The sequence below is a fragment of the Brachyistius frenatus genome, unplaced genomic scaffold (genome assembly GCF_029030835.1).
Source record: "Brachyistius frenatus isolate BFR_SWC_R1_liver_20210118 unplaced genomic scaffold, ASM2903083v1 Contig_15, whole genome shotgun sequence".
NCBI lineage: Eukaryota > Metazoa > Chordata > Actinopteri > Embiotocidae > Brachyistius > Brachyistius frenatus.
The window spans coordinates 2605743-2621535 of NW_027210614.1; the positions used below are offsets into that span (position 1 = coordinate 2605743).

General features: G+C 40.8%; 1 protein-coding gene across 2 annotated transcripts in view; it reads left to right on the forward strand.

The window, feature by feature from the left end:
- LOC138618091 (heterogeneous nuclear ribonucleoprotein C) overlaps positions 1–15793 on the forward strand; it is a 39316-nt gene that overhangs the window by 14179 nt on the left and 9344 nt on the right. The window lies entirely within an intron of this gene.

Here is a 15793-nt window from a genome sequence, read left to right on the forward strand (position 1 = left end):
TGGCATCATGGCTCATTTCCAACTCAACAAGACTTGAGTACTGTAGCACATAAATCTGTATATTATTATGAATGAAAGAAGGGGAAGCTGAACAAAGTGATATCCAACACTGGTCCAAAAAAATCAGGTCAGTAGTCTACTTTTTTTAGTGTAATTTTTGTTTAACAAGTAACGATGTAAATTGGTGACATTTGGAGGAATGGTTGCTCGTAGTGACAGCAGCTGTTAAAAACAGTGGGACTCCTACTGTAGGCGTGAGATTTCATAATCAGACTCCAACACAACATAGTATTCAAATCCTTTAGTATACTCAAGTGGTACATGATATCTCTGGGCTCCCATTGTTCTGCTGTTTTGCAATGACTCTGTTTGGGGAAGTTTAATACTCTTTCAATGCCTTGGTATGAAATTTAAATCCTTATTGACACTTTTATTTGTTAATTGTGACAAACAGTGTGTGATTTTTCCATTTAAGTGCACAACACTCTAAACTGACACATGCAACGCACTTTCGCCAGTCTTTGCTACCTTTCTCTTAAAGAAAAATCCAGGCAAACCCTGCTGAGTGAGTGAGTACCAATAATGGCGAGCATATCCCCGTGGCGGCAGTTTTTGCTTGGACAAAAACACCCCACTAACTGTTCGTCAGAGCCTGCAGCACGCTCCCCGTTACAATCCAACATCAAGTTTACAGCGTAACTGCTATTTTCATTTTTCTGTCCAGCTTTTTGCTCTGTTCTTTGTCAGCTTTCTCTCTGCATGGATGCACAGACAATGTGCCATTTGCAGTTCATTCCTGAGAGATGACTACGGCTGTACTGTAGGTAAAGGTCAGTGCAGTCAGAGGTGGACGTACTGCTGGGGAAAAGGTCGGTCTCTGTCGAGAAAGAAGGAAAGTGCATCTGTTGGTTTCAGGGCCACTGACAAAGCCTTTGAGACAGTAGAGAATAACAGAGAAGATAAGAGATGGGTAGATAGAGCGAGCGGTATGAAGGTGGGGGCGACGGAGTGACATGCTGGCTGCAGACATGATGTTATGTGGAGATAAGGTCATGAGCCAGCAGTGGTGACACCGGTGGCTCAGGGCACAATGGCAAGAATGACCATTATCGCATGAAATACAAATATTTTCTAGCTGTTTCAGTGTGTACAAGCATATTGGTTTATATCCATATATTCTGCAGCTCTGTGCATTACCAAGCTAGATGAGTTATCTCTCCTGTGCTGCAGGGCTTATCACTGTACAGTGGTTGGTCCCTGTGCTAATGAAGTCATATTTATCCCTACTGCCCGCTCCACACTGGGAGGAGAGAAAGCAGGTGGAGGAGGGAGGAAAGGAGGCATGAATAAGGACTGATGCCAAAAGGTGAAAGACAGGCCAGGTGTAATACAGAGTAACAGCAGTAGAGAGGACAAGTGTGAAACAATTGAAAGAGAGAGGAATACATAGGAGAGGAAAATGTGAAGAGAGAGAGAAATAACAGGAGTCAGTGAAAGTGAGGGGTGAAGAAACCAAAAGGAGAGAACGCAAGTGAGCACTGCACTGCGTGTCATTGGCCCCCTGGCGTGAACAATCCATCTCAAATTGATCTTCCAGCTCGGCCCAGCAGGGCATTCTGAATCAATCTCAAATTGATCTCTGTGCCAGAGGTCGGGAAAACTAGCAGTGGAGCTTATCAGAAATATAGTGGTGCTGGGAGGATCTGACAGGGAAACTTATCACACTGCACAACAGGAAATGGGCTCTGAGCCCCCGGGGCAGCAAGAGGACGAGTCTACTCCCTATACACACACACATAAACCACCCACACAATCACACACAGATTCAATGTCTTTGCATGTACCCAACACAGTCATGCACTGACACATGCTCCCCAGTGTCCAGCACAGCACACAAAGGGTACACTGTGCATAGACATGGGCGCGCACGCACGCACGCACACACACACACACACACGCACGCACGCACGCACGCACGCACGCACGCACGCACGCACGCACACACACACACACACACACACACACACACACACACACACACACACACACACACACACACACACTGCCCAGGTGTCAGTACACACCTGCAGGCTACTTCAAAAAATACAAAGTTTGTCAGAGCACAATATGTCAATAAATTTTAAGTTAGACAGGTGAAATTTGAGGCCTGTAGCTATTAATGACTTATAACACATTTAATGTGTCCTCGGCAAAGCTGTGTGAAAGGCCCGAGGAAGGACGATCAATACCGGCTTGCATTTAGACAGTCAGTCAGCTTAGGGGAGCAACCTGCCTCTGCAGGCCCAGTAAAATATAAAATGATACAAGCTATTGTTCAAAAGAGACTTTCGCCGATATCTCTGGGAACACTTAGAAAATCCAGTCGAGGAGTGTCGGAACTCCGCACCTAATGTCACAGCTTCTTAGGCACAGAGAGGTGGTAAAGTTTGTAGACTTCACTGGCCTGTTATTACTGTCTCGAGGCCAGTGTTCATTTTTAAGGGGCCGTGGGCTTTGCTGTGCCGTTTCTCACTTCGCATTGATGCTTGGGTCACCAGATTGAAGCTGACAGTGACGTTACAGAGCATGACCAGAACATACAAAAAACAAACTCAAAGTTCGATATGATGGAGAGTTGGGGAGTGACACAGAGATAGGATGAGGGGAGCAAAACAAGCAATGAGCGACTGAGGGAGCGCATGTGGAAGGAGTGGTGAGGGGTGTGTTTGAGCATGTCAGCATTTGAGAGGCAGCAGGAGAGCCTTTTCTGTGGCCTGGACTGGAAAAGCTCTCTGTCAGCATAGAGGGGTAATGGGGGTTAGCAAGGGGGAAGACGGGGAGCAAAGATGAGCATGTGAGTATATAAAAAAGTGTGAGTGTGTATGGTTAGTACTACGATATATCAGTGACTCCAGAGGCCCACAAAATTAAAGCGAAACAACCGTGGACACATACTGTACATGTACATACCATACATGAAGCTGCATGTAAATAGAAAAATCTTTTCAGTCTACAAAGGGCCACTAGAGGTGCAAACCAGAAAATCCCCAAAAGATGATGTTTCAAAAACACGCCAAAATAAGTCTGGCCTTCCTTTGACTACAATTCCCAAAGCATAAGCTCTCTGATGACCAACTCATGCTAATTAATGCTTCAGCAAAAACAGGCCAACCCTCTCTTAGACCTCTGGCCTCCTGAGGGACACACACATTGTACACACACACTTCAAAGTCACCTCCTTGCAGCTTTTCACTCCATTTATTCTTGCAGCCTCACCTGTGATGATGCCCTTCAAATGTCACAGACAGGCCTGCCCCCATGCTGGTGTTTTCATCAGTAAGAGGATCATTGTTTGACTCAATTTATTCCTTTACCCATAACAATAACCTTAACTATCACAGCTACCAAATGTCAACGTTTACTGTTCACTTAAATACCATTTTAATGTGAACCCTACACCAAAACCTTAAGTCTAAAACTGTGATTTTGAATGTTCAGTTCAGGCGTAAAAAGAAAATGTTCACGTCATCCACACAAATTTGACGGCAGCACCTCTTGTGCTGTAAACCAGCTTGCAGCTGAGCGTATGGGAGTGTTTCTGTGTGTTGGTTTTTAGCTCCGGCTCACCGTGAGCTCCAGATGTATTAAAAACTCTGCAGATTCACAATGAAAAGTACACATTTATAAAACTGTGAGTACACATGGTTCTGTTTTATAAATCTTGATCACTGTAGAACAGGTTGCATGTATGGCAAGGGCTGTGTGCATGGTTTCTATGTATACACATAATGTATTCACCTGGCACTAGTTCCTTCAGTTATTTCCTTCCAGTCTCTCTCCTTTCTCCTCTACTCTCTGTACATTCATGAAACACGTTCATTTTTCACTCAAACATTTTTAACACCTGCAGTTACATTTCAGCTCAGTTCTTGAAGCAGTGGGCGAATTGGCACCCACTTGGGTCTTTCCACTGACTCCCTACCTTTTAAAATTCACCTTGCGTTCTGTCTAAGGACAACATAACAGCTCAGACTGAGGTGTAAATGAAACGCCCTCGGGGATTAAAGTTAAAAGAAAAAAGAAAAAAAATCATAGTCAGGATGCATGTAAATTTGTATCACAATGTCAATATACTATATAATATAAATGAATGAACTTTCTGGAAAATCAATTGAGAAATAACAAGTGCAAAGAATGAAATACTGAGCAAGTTAAAGTAGTTCACCCCTGCAAAAAATTGTGTACAAATCCAAGACTGCCTGCTGTGCTCATTGAATTGCAACATTTCCCACAATGACCTAATATAACCACGGATTTTAAAGGGACAGATAGCATGGCGTAGATGGTCTATAAAAATCTCTCTTGGTAGATAAATTTACTTCTCAGAGTTGTACTTTTTCTTTAAATCTTAATGTCTAAATGCTTCTCACAACAACAAAATGTTATTATCTGTGAGTGCTGTGTGAATAATCAGATTTTAAATTTTTTAATGTACACACTGTAAAAATATTGGACCGCATCTGTTTGACCATTTAGTTCTGCTGCATTACTCCTGGATCTCCTTAAAGTTCTGCTAATGGCTCCTTTCCTACAGCACCAGACTGCTTAATTTTTCTCTGGGCTGTACAAACATTTAAAGTTGTAAGCTTGCCTCCGTCCTTTTAAATATGCCCATCTCTTTTAATTTCTCTGCGTCTTTTCGTCTCTGTCTTAACAAGAATGCATGGACCTTGTTGACACAGGACGGATGATGTTAGCTGAGGTTAAAATTTTGTCCAGTGAGGATCACAGACTGCAGTCTGAAGTTGACTCGGCAAATGTCAGTCCTGTCGATCACAGTTAAAACCACAGACGGCTCTCACGAGGGCCTTTCTGAATGGCAGCTTATTATTTGCCCTCGATATCCCCTAAATGTTCACGTCCCTTCTTGCTAGCTGAGGTAGAAGCTGACTGTTTGCTTCATGGCTTGACGACAAATTCCAACTGGACAGACACAGCTGCAAGCTTTTGTATTTTTGTGTCTAGTCTTTTTGACTTTTCTTTTGGTAGAGCGCAAAGAAGTTAATTTTAGCTGTGTAACCATGCTGCTTTGCCCTTCATGCAGCTGAGCCAAAATGACTTTTAGCTTTTAATTCTTCAGTAATTTCAGGACAACAGCATAGTTCAGGACATGAAAACGATGCAGGGGTTTGACAGAGCTGAAAAGGCTGGAAGGATTAATTACTCCAGGCAGCCTCGGGTAACCTTTTTAACTTAGCGCTCTAAGTTGACTCTGACGGGGACCCTGTTAGAGGGAGCGTCTTGATATCGCATACTCTTTATGGGTAATGGTTGGGGTGGAGGGGGTCTCTGTGAGTGCCCTGGATGTCATTCGTCACCTTGCGCTGTAATGCTACTAATTAGCACTAAATATCATGATCCCTGAACTTTCCAATTACTGCTCCCAAAGAGACCCTGAGCTGTTGATGAATGGCACAGAAAGAAAGCAGTTTCTCCAGCCTTCCTGGAGAGAAGCCGCGCATATGAAGAAGTACATCTGCACTGCATCACTAACAGACAGATGACATGTTAACCAGCCCGCATTTCCAACTACTTCTCACTCCTCTGAGCTGTAATTCAAAAGCTCTTTTCAAAGTTGGTCAAAAGAAAAAAAAAAAAAGGGGAGAGCATTGTTTGCTCATTTAGTTATGTGTTGAGTTGTGTGCAGATGGTCTTAAGTCATGTAGAAGAATCGGACTTATCCCACTCCAAACACTCTGCCTCCAGGAGGATTAGGCCACAGTCGACACTACTGAGAGAAGATTGTTTCTAGTTCGCATACACATCGAGCTAAATCCACACTTATCTACATATGCACATATTTATGGTGTGCATACATACCTGCACCCACACACTGAGCACGCACACTCGCAGAATTCACAGAAGAACGCACACACACACACAGCTGTAGATTAGACTGTATTCCTTGTAGTAATTGGAGTTTTTGTCTCTGATCTTCTTTTATTTTTAGCCTTGCTTTGTATTAATGTGTCAAACAGAGGCCAGCCAGACTCAGCACACGATCAGACTGGATTATATCAATATTTGGTCTGTAACAACAAAACGTGAAAAAAAAAAGTGTTATTCATTTATTCATGTACTGTCTTGCTAGAGAGAGCTAAATGAGCATTTAGTATAAAAGCTTATAGGTTTTTTTTAATCACAGTAAACACCTGCACTGTAACACCATCTGATTTGAAAGGCAGATAATATTAATCTTTTGTTTAGGCAGTCCACAGACCTGTCCCATCCTCTCTAATGCCTTTTGTCCTCCTCTATCTGCAATATCACTCTGTTGTCACTCACTGATGCGTTTTTAGCGTTTCAGAGCTTCTTTTCAGTCGTTTGAATCTCTTTAGTTGTCTTTAGCTGTGTAATCAAAGCCCTGCTGCAAAATGGGACATTACGGTTTTAATGGTTACAGGCTGTCATGACACCGTTTTCTGTCCCTTGTGGGAAAAGACTGAACAAATACTGTCTCTTATGACTTCACACATCAAGTAACGCTGAAATTGTCAGTTTTCTATCAGTGTTGACTGGTTATGATGCTAAAAGCACAAATGATGCATGTGAATTATTTCCAACTGTCACTAGCTGGCTGGCTAATCAAACAGTAACCGTACCACGCCTCATCCCTGCCAGGGCTGATCCTACAAGCCGATCGTATCAGTCAGGAATGTCCACACCCAGACAGCTGTAGGAGAATCTGACTCATTCCTCCCAATGTCCCCATCCTCCTTGTCTCTTTGACAAATGCTCCACTCAACCTTTCTCACTCTCCCTGTCCTTTCCATTCAATCCACTCCTGTTTAAGAGCTCTGGCAAGGTGGCATTGCCTCCTCCTACCATTTGAGTTAGTTTACCACTGATGAGTACACTTATAAGGGGACATAAAGGATGCATGCAGATAGACAATTGGCCCCCAAAAAAAGAGAGAAATTCTTTCTCCAAAAATGACACTGGTTAATGAGTCTCTTCTTCTCTGATGCGTGCCTGTTGTCTGATATGTACAGCCTGTTGTGCTCCACCTCTACTCCTGGTTCCTGTTCAATGCCTGATTGATGAAGCAGCAGCACTCCCCAGCTCCACTCTTATCAATGCACCACTCCTCTGCTCCTCTTTTTGACGGCAGTGCTGCAATCAAACCTAAAGGGCTGTCAGCCATTCAGGGCTACTTAAACTAAGGAGAAGAGGAATGAGTGCCATCTGACACATAACCCTTCCCTATGTTCGGCTATTTCTCACACGGAATAAATGGCACTCAGGCCATAATTTCACCTTGATGCATGGAAGATATAAATTTATGATCTCCTCCATTCGCCATTACTCTAGCACCACTCACTCACTGGCCTGTGGCTGTATATCACCATCCTGGAGTCCGCACAGTATATCCGAGTAATGCATACCAGTGGGCCGAGCAGTAATGGACATCTAGAAGCAGATTACAGGGGTATGTGTTATTGATCGGTTACTATCCAGAACATGTCATCGATTAAAGCAGCAGAGTGTGTGATCGCTGCATGTTTAAGTAGCCTCCCGGGAAATAATAAAGATGCTCTTTGTCAAATGTTAGTTCTCCCTTGTGAACAGTGCTGTGTGTGTGAGAGAGAGAGAGAGTGCGTTTTTAAAGGCATTGGGAATATGGCTAAAATCATGTATCATACTGTAAGTAATTTTATACTGTGATATTGTGATGATAATTCCCTTTGTCATGATGAATCATTTGAAAAGCAACCAGATGAAGGTGTCAAATAATGTGAGACGTGAAAGTAAAGTAACACAAATCCTACAGTGCCATGAAGCAGCATTGCGTGTTGGTTTGCAAGATTACTGCCAATGGAACAAGAGATATTACAGGGATAGTGTAGTTACCACAGTGTAAAGGGTAATGGTATTACTCAGACAATTATAAGTATGGATAGGCATTTTAAGCAAAAAATACTATTCGAAAATTGCTTTGACCTATTCGACTATTAATTGAGTGAGTTTTCACATCACCTCATCTTCAATTATTTTTGCAGGAGTTCCACACAGAACCTTTTGATGGCTGTACTTGTCTTTGCATGTTTCTGCTGTTGGCATCTAATCTCACAGCGCCACACAGTTTTACCTACAAAGCTTTGGAGTCTGGTAGCAACGTGTTCTTTTTCTCTCATGTTTAATGGCAGCTGGCAGACTGCTTTTAGGTGCGTTACCGCATCCTTCTGACAGGAGTAATGCATTACATCCAAGCGACGGTAAAAACAGGGGAAGTAAGGAAGAACAATACCAATGGATTTTCTATATTTAATGACTATTCAAAAATTTAAAAAAAAATCATGTCCCATCCCTAATTAAAAGTATGACTAAGCAGATCCTACACCTGTAGCAGTAGCATAACCAGAAATATTGATTCAGGGGCCGGTGCAATGTATTGTGAGGGAGAACACAAGAAAAGTGAAGAAAAGTGATCTGTAGACTCTTATTATCAGATCGCATTAAAACTTTATTAACAGTATTCTCCAACTATCAGGCTCATGGTTTTGTTTATAGTAATGTGATCCAGGAATAAGATGGCTGAGGCCAGCAGCAACATTATTACTTAATTTAATGCAACAATGATTTCCCCAGTAACATCACAGCACTGTTGCACTAAAGCAATGTCAAACCTGCGGTTGTGATAGCTGTAGTGGTCCGGTCACTGAGCATCTGCAGAACTGAACATCACACCACATTCTCTAATAGCAAAGGTAACCACACACCCATAAGGTTGTTTTAGGACAAGCCTGTCAGCTATTTGCACAATGCCACTCCTCAGCAAAAACAGATAAAGTAACAGCCACATAAACGAAGTAAGCATCATGTATCTAACAATAGAGCACTAGTGAGAGGTCAACAAAGTTCATCTTAATTTATTTAAAAGCTATCATTACATACACAATCCCTCAGCCAAGCATAGAACAGGCTGCACCAAAAGCTGTCATTTCAGAAATTACTACTATCAACAAAAAGCAATATCCACCCAAAAAGCACAAGTAGAAGTTTGACTCGCATGTGTCAGCAAGCAGTAGCAAAGTGACACACCACAGCATCACAGTGCAAGATGGTCTTAAACACTGAAATTATCTTATCATAATCCAATTTAGATGAGAAACATCCATTCTTACCTGTTGCTTTTGCTGTGAGCGGGAATGAGAGTAGTTTAGGCTGACATGCAGGTTCATCTAATGCTGATAGATCCGCAACAATAGCAGCATTATCTGAGTGCCGGGTTTGGGATGGAGGAGCCTGAGGGACCCGGGGCCGTGGCTGGAGCGGTTGACCGTATGTGGAGGTGGAGGACCATACCTGGCGTCCGCCTTTTATGTTTTCCCCAGATGTCTATATTCCAGACACCAGTGTCTATTCCTCTTTCTGCATGGTTTTAAAAACTCTTAAAAACGTGTCCGGCTAACTTGCCAGAAATAAAGCTTTGTTTTTCCCAGTAGTTTTGATTTGTATGCTTTTTTGAATATCTTGGACCCAAGCTTGTTTACTTGCTAGCTTGCAGTGATCTGTCACCGACATTTGAGCACCAGTTGAGCACGTGAAAACAGCGCCTGCGCCAACGCACACTGCACTCATATGAACTTTGAACAAATGACCTGGCCATTCGGTCCTCTGTTTTTTCATAGGTTCACACTGTTGACACACGGGCAAGACATCAAAAGATATAGCATTAAAATTATTTTGATATATTTTCAGCCAATTCATAAATTTTTAATGATTGTAGTTGTGGCATCTTTAGAATTAGATGGCACAGGCACATCCGGGCACTCCTCTGGATTCATTAATGATATGTAGTTTATATAAAATTATTGAAGATTACGATCTCTTCTGTGACATACACATACCATAACCGATATAAATACATCTATAATGAGATTATTGCTAAATATGACTGCATATGAATATGTTTATTGAAAACAGGTTGTGTCTGAAGCACCACTGCTCCATTTTACAAAAACAAGGGCGGCTTCAGAGTACTACATTGTGAATGTGACTGGAATGGAGAGAATAAAAGCGACAGTGATTAAATGAAAAGGAAAGAGGGAGTAGATTAGCTCAGAGTCCGTCCTTAGAGAATGTCTGAGAGGGCGAACAAGCTGCCAGCACTCCCTTCACCCCCCCCCTTCCCCCATCAAAGCTTCTCTTCTCTCATCTTGATCATACTCACCCCACGGTCTCTCTTTCTTCTCTTTCTCTCTCCGTCTCCTTAAATCGTCGGTCCATACACACAAGGGTAGTTTTCTCATTTTTTGGGCCAAGAAGAAGAAAAATCCCACTGCACAGTTTTTACACACAGTAATCTCATTTGTTCTTGACTGCATGTTGTTTTTAGTGTCTGTGTAGGTGCGGGTTGCACTCCAATGTGTTCTGTCTTGATTATTGTGCCGCGTTATGTTTCCCATATATTTCTCTCGCAGGGGGCCATGTTCACCAGTGAACTTGTAATTATTGTAGCACAAAATGACAAATAATATTGAATACTGAAGCCAGTTCTGTTGCAGTTAGAGTAACTGGAGAATAATACACAATGAGTAGGGTTGAAAAATCTGCACCCAGATAGGATATTGTCAGCAAGAAGTTGGCCAGTGTGCATGCATTTAACAGGCAAAGCCTGAAACTCTGCAGCATTAAAGCTGCATTAAACATCTGGCAGAGTAACTATGAGCTGCCATTGACTTTTCATGCTCCCCTGCTCTAATGAAATTGCAAAACATTTTGAAGAGATGGGCTTGTGTGGCGCATTTTCCTCACTACAATCTAGCAGTCTGTCCTACGGTGTCATTAGCTCCATTTTTATCATGTCTCATTGCTTTTCACTTTGATATAGTCCCTGTAACAACCTCTTTTGACCTTTGCCTTTCTATCACAAACGATATGGAGCTCGGGGAGACAGTGCGGGGGCTCTAAGGGGCAATAAAACCTAAAGGGAACATTGAAAGGCTTATAATCAGCTACTGTCTTGTCTGTTGCTTAGTTAAATCGTCACTTGAAACAAAATCCTCTTCATTATTTCTTCTTTCCAACCCATAAGAATCTACAAGTAAAGAAGTGTGTAGATTGAAAAAAGTCAAACCTTTTCACATTCAAAACCCCATTCACTGTCAAAGCTTTTGGACACAGACCTTGGTCAGAGCATGAGAAATTATTTATTATGTTTGTGACGAGGAAGCTTTTTGCACTCCTGACTTAACTTTGCTGGGACATCATATTCACAGGGAGTAACATCTATAGACATTCATCCTTGCTACATTATTGTTTGTTTACTTTTGTTTCGGGACTTTGTGGCTCCTCTATGATTATAAGAAAATGAATTGTGAACTATTTGCTATGTGCGCACTTTTCACACATCCATATCAACCAAGTGGCTGAGAGGAAAGCTCAGAGGTTTTTCTTTCGTACTTTTGAAAACAAATCGTTTCATATTAAACCATTAAGATCAAAGTGGTAGAGGCAACGTCACTAAAAAAAAGGAAACAAAAATACATTAATTTAAAAAAGGGATGGAGTGACAAATACTTTAAATACTCTCAAAGCTTTCTTTAATAAAGTGTCCCTTGAGTTGGATTTTGTTACAATTAAGGCAAACATATTACATATTATCGGTGCAAAAATACCATATATGTGGTCAATCATAAGCTGCTAACTAGCATGTATTTGGACACAAACCTGAACATTTCAAAAATGCTAGCAGGTACTTCACCCTGTGATACTACTTGATATGTAATTTCTAGTCTTTTGTATTTAATCCTGAACTCCATTGACCGATAACAGAGAAAGGTCAACGATGAAGAAATGTGCTCCCTGTGCTTAATCTTTGTTAGAAGACAAGCAGCTGTGTTTTAAAGAAGCTGAAGGTGAACCACGGCTCCTTGACTGTGGTAGGCATAGAATCACAGTAATATAGGCATGAAGAAAAAAAAAAGTTTCAATTTAATTTAATTAGTATTGTATAACTCCTCTTAGAACCATTTCTTAACAGGACAGAGCATGCTTTAAAAAGGTTGTTAATATGAATATCTTAAAATGAAGGAAAGAACGAGGTATTCTACACGGTCTAGTCCTCTTACTGTGTTGCGTTGCATTGTTATCATCGAAAATACTGTTTTTAGATGATGACATGTCGAGCTCGGGTTCATCACAGATTTTAAGCTTGGTAGCAACAGGCATATCATCAACACAGCAAGAAAACCTAATGTATCTCTGTATAAACATCGAGGAGAGCATGAGCAGCTGTAAACACAACATCACTCGCAGTCAGACTGCATTTGTTCATATAACTAGCAACAGGTGAGGTGTGACAACAATGGATAGATTGTGGAACACAATGAGGAGCATATTAGCACCTTTTAAAAATACCAACAAGCTTAACGTGAGATTTAAAGTTCACAAATCTGTTGCCATAGTTCACATCTCGCCCCCTGGGATACTGCAAACATTTTAAATATTGACAGAGTCATGGTAATAGTTTAATACATTGATCATGTGAAACTCTGTCAGCTTCAGAAGTGATGTCTATAACGGATCCACGAGATATTATCAGACTGAAGTCTGGATTCCTGATGCTTACTCATTGTGCACTGAACAAATTCATCCTAAGGCTTTGTGCTGCTCATCATATCTGGTGTTACTGAACTTCTTAATGTCGGTCAAAAATGTTCAAATCAGACTTCAACATTCACGCTGCTTTTGAAATACAGTGTTATTGATTACATAAAACCCTGTGATATAGCGAGAGTCAGAGAGTGTAAACACTCTCAGACAGTTTATACCAGTTTATACTGGTGACAAATGCAGTATTTTTCTTTGGCCTTTACATGTGATCTTCAACTGCTGCAATGGTCAGCTGCTACAGAAACCCTGCACAGCTGATTTAGGAAAGGCATCAACTATACTGGAATGATCTGTCAAACCAATTAAAATCCCTTGCACCCCTGTGTAAATTCAAGATCATATTAAGATATCTATCTCTAAGATATCTAACTAATCCTACACTCTGCCCGACCTCAAATCTTTGACTTATCTTTTGAAGGAGCACAAGACAATCATGAAAAGTGTCTGTCCTTTCACTTAATTCCAAATGTTAATATAAATCAATGACCATAAATTTTGGAGGCAAGAAAGCGCATGATAAGTATTGCAATGAAGCAACTGTAACTAATTCCTTCTTTTCTTGCCAAAAGTGGGTTTTACAACCATGCATGACAAATTACTCAGCAGCTGGTTCAGGTGGGGCTCAAACTACTGCAGGTGCTGTTTTCTTTTTTCCGTCTATTACTAAATCCAACTGTGGGTCTACGTTATACTCAGCAATCACTGTGGTAAGATTTTCACCATCTCTCAGGCAACACATGAAATTATTATAACATCATTTGTATATGATGTATTGACTTCAGTTAGAATTTCAGCTGTACAGTCTGAGAACTAAACAAAGAACCGCTGACAATGTTGTGAACTGATTGTACAGAAGTTGAGAACAAAAGAAGCAACGATTATTTGTCACCACAATCAAGAAAACAAGAATCTCACATAAAATGTCACTTTGATTCATTGTCAGTGGAATTTAAATTGCATCTGTCGAGGTTTAAATCAATTGAACTACTTCTCTAATAATTCATCTCACAGTTTCACACACACACACACACACACACACACACACACACACACACACACACACACACACACACACACACACACACACACACACACACACACACACACACACTCACAAGCACCTTCGAGGTTTCCCCTCAGAATCGGTGAAATTCGGATCTTTTTCTGCTGCCGGTGGCGGTGCACATGTTGGAGGAAATCTCAGAGATGCTTTGTTCACAAAAGCAACTCGTCTTTGCCCAATGAGCACAAAAGCACATGAACAGAGGCACACTGAGGCTGAGATGATTTATAGCCAGCCATGTCTAATGGATTGCTTTGGCACTTGAGAAATTATGAAAAGAAATTAATTAGCCTTTAGTGACCCTGCTGTCCATCTGCCTCTCTCTCTTGGCAGAGCCGCTTGGCTGCTCACTTTGAATGTAATTGCAGTCTAAATGGGCTGTGCTTACCTGTCGCAGATTTATCTTCACTAAATCAAATGAAAATACCTATGTCAAATTGTTACTGTACCACGGTGACATTTTAATGACCCAACCATCAATACAAAATGAATAACCAAATATTTATTATTCAACATATAGGGGTTAAGTGACAGCTAATTGATGTATATGACCTGCACCGTTTTCATATCGAAATTGTTTAATAGAATTCTGTATGATCACTCACTGGCACGGATTCGTAATCGATCAGTGTTAAGTAATGATGATGTGTTAATTTCTGAAATGCAAAAATTACTCGGGGCTTAAAATATGATCATTTTTATTAATCCAGATAAAGTCAGAAAGTAAAATTCAAATACAAAATAACTGACATAAGAAATGGTTATTACTCCTACAAACAGTCAAAGTACACGAGTGGATGTGAAAGAAATAAGTGAAAGAAACGAATAGAACGTGAACAGCAGCTTAGTTCCCCCTCATTGAAGCTTTTGGTGAATAGCTGTTATTTTCTATCTCTCTTCTGACTGAATTCACTTGGAGAACAGAAATATCAGCTCAGCTGAGAAGCTGTGGAGTTGCTTCTTCTCTTTGTCCCTCCTCTGTCCTTCTGTCTCTCTGAGTCCTTACCTGGTACAGGGTGTCCACAAGGCAAATTCACCAGAAATGCCATGTTAATTTTATGTTGATGTTGATTGACAAAATGAGGTAAAACAACATGTAGACCATGTCCATTTCAAGGTATATAACAGAAGGCAGTCTTTAAATTGGGTTGAAATTATGCTTTGCATTTCTGCCAAGTGTACAGCTCAGACATGTGCACTTGTTATAAATTATTTTGTGGTTTCCTGTCTCCTGAGCTCTGAAAAACAGCTGGTATGAGACAGAGAAGAGTCCATGAAAGCAATGCTGGAGGTGATGTGATTATGGTCCAAAATCAGTATACACCTTTGATGCACATGAGCACACAGAGGTTGTTAGTCTTTAAAACAAAAAATGTATTATAGAAGTATTCACTTTAGTCCTTTGATATTTGCCCCAACATAAAAAAAAGACATGTCTTTTTTTTTTTTAGATGAGCCACATATCACTATGAGAATCACTACCCTCCGAGCAACATTAAGCAGATGGTAAGGAATTTGGGTGTGTTGGATTTGTAAAATTAAAGTGTCCTAAAACAAATATTTTGTTTCACCTGCACATTTATCTGAACATCCAGGTATGGTATATGGTAAGATGCAGTCTAAAATGTGTCAGAGATGTGTTCATGCAAATTACTTAGTAGTGTTTATTTACTTAATATGCCGTTTTCTCAGTTTCTTACTTTAGAAGGTCAATAAACAATAAATTCCGATTAACAATGGATCTCATGGCTGCTTATTTGTGAGAGGAGTCCCTGTTTGTTACAAATCATAGAACAATATCACTTGACCCTGAGTTCCCCTCTGCACTGCAGGTGTTGAGTGTCTTTCAGCTCATTGTTTTGGTTTTCTGGTCTGCAGCCGTGCTTGTCTTGGTTCTGGTCTTGGTTCTCTCCGCTCTCATTTGGCTACAGCAGGCTGCTGTTTTCAGCAAAACAGCTATGATAAATCCAAAGTACATTATGTACTTATTTATGTTTGCTGGGAAGCTGGCTATATCAAATTAATGTGTCAGTGTTGTCAGGAAAACTTGTT